Below are 5351 nucleotides of genomic sequence, written 5' to 3'. Positions count from 1 at the left end.
TATACTTCAACAATTATGGGTTGGCTATAATCCTTTCGAGACCCCATTATATAACACCAATTTACTGTTAACAGCCTTTTAGATTATTCTATTTACCTTTGTAAGATGGACTGACAAAAAATAATTTTAAAGAAGGGTGCAGATATCAGTCCTTTAAAATGTACTACGTACAGTACTTTGCTGGCATTTGTCTTTGTCCACATAGATTCTGATTAAGTATTAAGCTCAATACTGAGCATACACTGGTAACCAGACAAATATCACAAATTAGTCAAGAGCTTTATCATCTTGCATAACATTTAACAGCTTTAGGTGAAGTATTGAAAGGTTGATAAAACAATTTTTATTATGGACTAATTAATCTATACTTGAGAAATTTCACAGTGATCATTAATAGAAGGAAATAAACACTAGAACTAACACGACCTTGCAAATGTAAGTGCTCCAATAATTAAAGTGTACGGTTTCTTCTCAATAGTACAGAATTTTGAGAAGGGGATGAAGAACCTTTATTCCTTAAGGTTTGCAAGGTAATATCATGCTTGCTGTTTCTTAACCTTTGCAGATCAATCTCCGTCCGCTTGAACTTTCTCTGTCGATCTAATACCTCCTCTTTTCTTTTCCAAATCACTTTATGAACTTCCAACAAAAGCACCTTATTAGCAGTCATTACCTTTTAAATAAAGTTCTCTGGAAAATAACCTGTGATAGAAAAATAAACATGTGGTATTACAGACATCTTAAGGAATGTGAACATAACTCGGGAAATCTAGGTTAAGAAATTTAGTTTTATTACTTAAGCAAGGTATTATGAACAAGGTATGGAAACCAAGGGTTCAGCTTGAGTATAAATATGGAAAACTCCCACGTAGAAAATTTCACGTACAATGAACATTTTAGGTTACGATTAGATTTTGAATTCTAAAATTATATAAAAAAAAAAAAAATCTTCGCATGTGCGAAATGGTTAACAGTTCATGTCCCTAGATGAGGAATGTTCGAGCACAATTATATAAATCATTTAGAGATTTTCTGGTGTCACAGAGCTCGGGTTTAAAGTTTTGACTTTGTATTGTGCAAATTAAAACTAAAACCGCTAACAGGAAATTAAAGAGGGCGAACTTTAAGAAGCAATTATGAAGCAGCAATTAAGAGCATCATAAATAATGAGCTTTGTGATGAAAATCAAGAATTTTACAACATTAAGATACCAGGGCTCCCCTCTTAACATCCAAATATTGTAAATTTATATAAACCTACCACCACTTCCAAAAAACTTTTAACCAGCACTAAATTCCTATTATCTATTGGGTAGACTGCCAAATTCAATCAAGGTACAACAAATTAGGATGACCAACGCCATAAGTTGGTAAAGCAAACCAACCTACATGTGATTAATATTCACCACCTGATTTTGCCGTAACAATGATACTTTCCGACAGATCAAGGTTACAAAGGGCATTGGCTCAGATTTAAAGTTCTTATTGAAAAAATGGCACCAATTTAGCTGACAAAATCTTTGAAATAATTTCAAGGTCGAGCAAACCTACGTAGAAACTTGTGTTTTATTCTATTTAAAAGTAATTTTTCTTCCGATAAATTAAACCTGGAAATGGAGACAGACTAAATTAAGATCATTTTAGCTAACCTGTGGCCTATGCATCCTATCCTGGGATGATCCATCTAGTATGGCTATGGGAGACTGTTCCATCCCTAGACACTCAACCAATATATCCTAATGTTACCTTGACAGCAGTGCCCCTCAACAGATATACTAGACGAGAAAAAAAAACTACCAAAGCAAAACAATATTGTCTAATGGAGCTGTACTGCCCCAAAGTAGACAAAAGGAAAAAGGAACGCGTCAAAGGAAACAAGGGAGGACCTTTAACTCAAATTCAGCCCCCAAGATCCTATTAACTGATGAAAACATACAATTTACCTAAATGTGCTATTTATTGGTTGGCAACAGGACTAAAATGATTCAAAATAACTAATGACATTCTTCAACCTAAGCCTAAAACAAAGAACTCTACATGTTGACACCTGAAAGGGAACCATTAGTTTTGTTCTTTCCCCATGAACCTGCATATATAGCAGGGCCTAACGGGCCTGCTATATGCATTCATTGGGGTACCTCCTCCCCAAACAGGGGCACCGCCCCTGAAGGGGGTGGAGGTATTAATAGGTTTGAGACAGCTCATCATCTAGCATGAAATAAACATTAATTATAAGACTCAGGGAAATCTTATTGTTAAATGAAATAAACTGTCTGCAATGGACATCTCACTGGCAACAGGCCTCGGGCCCAAATACACACCAGCATTTAAAAAAATAAACTTTCATAAGAATCCCATCTCCCTCTCCTCTTACAGCATTTAAAACTACTGTTCATTATACGCTTTCATAAAATTGCTTCCCCTAAAAAACTTAAAAATTACACTTACATTTTTGCCGACAACAGATCTTACATACAGCCTGAACTAAATCGATATGTTCCGAGTAAAGTCTACATACCTACAGCTATTTAGCAATAAATCCATCATCCTCTACCCACCGTATTCCTACGTATAAGTTATCTCCATGTTCGGCATTACACATGAAATCACATTCCTGTAGCTGGAACGTCTTAAGTTTTTACCCATTAAGTTTCCCAGATAATTTAAATATTCGATAAAATTCTTGACGCCAAACCATTTGCTGATCGTCACTAACGTCCCTCGTTCATGCACATACGTAGGCCTAAATATGACGTAGGCTCCTCTGCACTCTTATTTTCTGTATTACAAAGTTTCCATTAACTGAAACAAAAACGAATACCAGCACAGAATCCACCTCTCTCAAACATCCTACCACTCCTACCACCACTAACTGCAGTGTGAACCGGACAGCTATTTTTTCCGCGAGCATAGCACACAGTTAACTGTAGTTTCCACTTTCATTTCTCCAGGGTAATGCAATATATTTCGCACCAAGTTATCAGTGAAAAAAAAATGCGTAATCCTTAGAAATAAACTCAATCATTCTATACTATTCCATCCACTCGTCAACACCATAAAAAACACTGTCTACCAAACTAAAGATTAATCCTTTGCCCTTCACCAACACTAAACCTACATACCTTTGAAGAGAAGAATGGAAGACGTCACCGAAACCTTAAGGAATTTACAGAACTCACAGATGATAGATCAACACTTACATCTGAAATTAGATTTGTATTAGGTGTGAAGCAAACTAGCCATCATCACCAGTGCAGTTAAAACATACGTAAACTGTTAACTATGTGAAAGTTTTAAAGTATTCTCTGCAGTTAAAATATGAACCAGACAAACTACAAGCAGCACGTTAAAGTCTTAAAACAATTGAAAAAATTCTAAAAAAAAAGGTTAATATTAACACAACTGAATAGCCGCTACTTACGTTTCAGGAGTTTTGGTCGCAGGTGATTAAGCCATTCCGATACCCACTCTCATTACTGAATAAGCCTGAACACTGCGTTATTAACGTTGCTGAAGGTCTACGCTGTATAAACTTTAAAACACCGGACCGGATACTTGAAGGTCTACGCTTCCTAAGCTTGCCAGACAACGTGCACACGGCTGAAGAACGTTGAACTTGGAGAACCCTAGGCGAAGAACAAAGCGAATCGCAGACTTAGTTACACGGAAACTGACATGGTTTACCACAAGGACCATAAACTGACACTACAGTGACTACACGGTAACTCCGCAAACCACGATCCTTAAGCACGCTCCCTCATGCTCTCCGTATTGTTTGTAGATTGTTCACACAGATATATATATAATATATATATATATATATTATATATATATATATATAATATATATATATATATGTATATATATATATGTATAGTATATATATATATATATATATATATATATATGAATAACTTGATCACGAAGTATATAAAACGTGATGCTATGTATAAATAAAGGTTTTTTTGCCACGAAGGAAAAAATGATATTCTCTCTCCCTCTTTCTCTCGCTCTATATATATATATTTATATTTTTCTTTCGTCATTTTCATTAATAATAATTTTTTGTTTTTGAAAAATGTGTGTAAAATTCGTGATATTAAATTGTATATGCTCCCGTGTTGTTTCAAAATGTACTATTTTTCTGGAAGAATCACTTGTTTACTGCGGGTATCCGTTCAAGGTGTGGCTAGCCTATGACTCCTCCTCCTCTCTGTAGAGTGAAAATCGCCCTTATGGCTAATCTGGGGTAGTGTCAGTTTGTATATTAAGCCTTCTTTTGACTATGGTGTTCTTTGTAAAATCAGTATGCCTCAGTAAAGGGTCCGAATAGGAACACCGAAAGTACTCTGCTAACTCGCTTTTTCATTTTTTTTTCCTTCGTGGCAAAAAAACTTTATATATATATATATATAGATATATATATATATATACTATATATATATATATATATATATATATATAGAATTCAGCGTGGCCCCGTTGTTATCCAAATATGTGTTCAGGCAAACCCGTGGTTTTGAGGACAAAAGCCGAAAAAAATTTAGTTCATTATTGGCAAAAGCGAAGTCGATTAAAAGGAGAAAGAGTTTTCAAAAGGGTTTCACTCCCACGATCCCGACACATTACGTTTACTCTATTCAGCACACAACACCGGGGTCGTATTTTCGTAGCAGAATTACTCTCTCATTGAAAAATTTAAGCTTTCTGTTTTTTGGCTTTGTATTTTTAAACAAGCAAACCATAATCCACTATTTGTTTTCTCAGTCATTGATGTATGTTCGATAACAAAATACTGTTAATCAGGCCATGTGTATAATATAAGGTATGGCTTTGGAACAACACTGTGAAATCTAAAGGCTCGTTCCATTGCACCTATTGTGAACTATCAGAAAACAAACACGTATAAGCAGGACCATTCACTTTATTGATATCCATTGCATTCTTCTTTCATTAGTTATTAGAAAACAAACAGATAGAGAGGAATTACTTCCCATATTAAGCTCCATGGCAGTCCTCTGCCATTATCTACTAGAAACAGATATAGGAGAAATCATTTACCTGTTTTATCTCAGTTGCATTTGTATTTGATCTCTACTGAGCAAATGTTCATCTAGCTTTATCGATCATCCAGTATTGTAAGAACAGATCCGTTTGGGTATTCAATGCCCGGCCGGCTAAATCACTCTCATAAGAAAGATAAAACTTTTTCAGATTTTAACCTCTGCTATCTTATATTTCCTGATACATTCCCTTCTGTTCCTTTGGAAGCATGCCAAAATTTTCCTCCTTCTTGTAACGGAGCTTGTAAATCACTTAATAGTTAGCAAACACCGGACTACTTACCCCAAA

At 35.2% G+C, this 5351-nt stretch overlaps 1 long non-coding RNA gene across 1 annotated transcript; it reads right to left on the bottom strand.

Annotated features, from left to right (window-relative positions):
• Positions 1-558: 558 nt before the first annotated feature.
• Positions 559-3623, bottom strand: LOC135220950 (uncharacterized). Its single transcript, XR_010315834.1, has 3 exons — positions 3421-3623; positions 3122-3201; positions 559-702 (listed from the first exon to the last, which is right to left on the bottom strand). It is a non-coding gene; the product is annotated as an uncharacterized LOC135220950 (long non-coding RNA).
• Between the last annotated feature and the right edge of the window lie 1728 nt (positions 3624-5351).

The sequence above is a fragment of the Macrobrachium nipponense genome, chromosome 20, assembly GCF_015104395.2.
Source record: "Macrobrachium nipponense isolate FS-2020 chromosome 20, ASM1510439v2, whole genome shotgun sequence".
Lineage (NCBI taxonomy): Eukaryota > Metazoa > Arthropoda > Malacostraca > Decapoda > Palaemonidae > Macrobrachium > Macrobrachium nipponense.
This window is presented reverse-complemented; position numbering and strand designations above follow the sequence as displayed.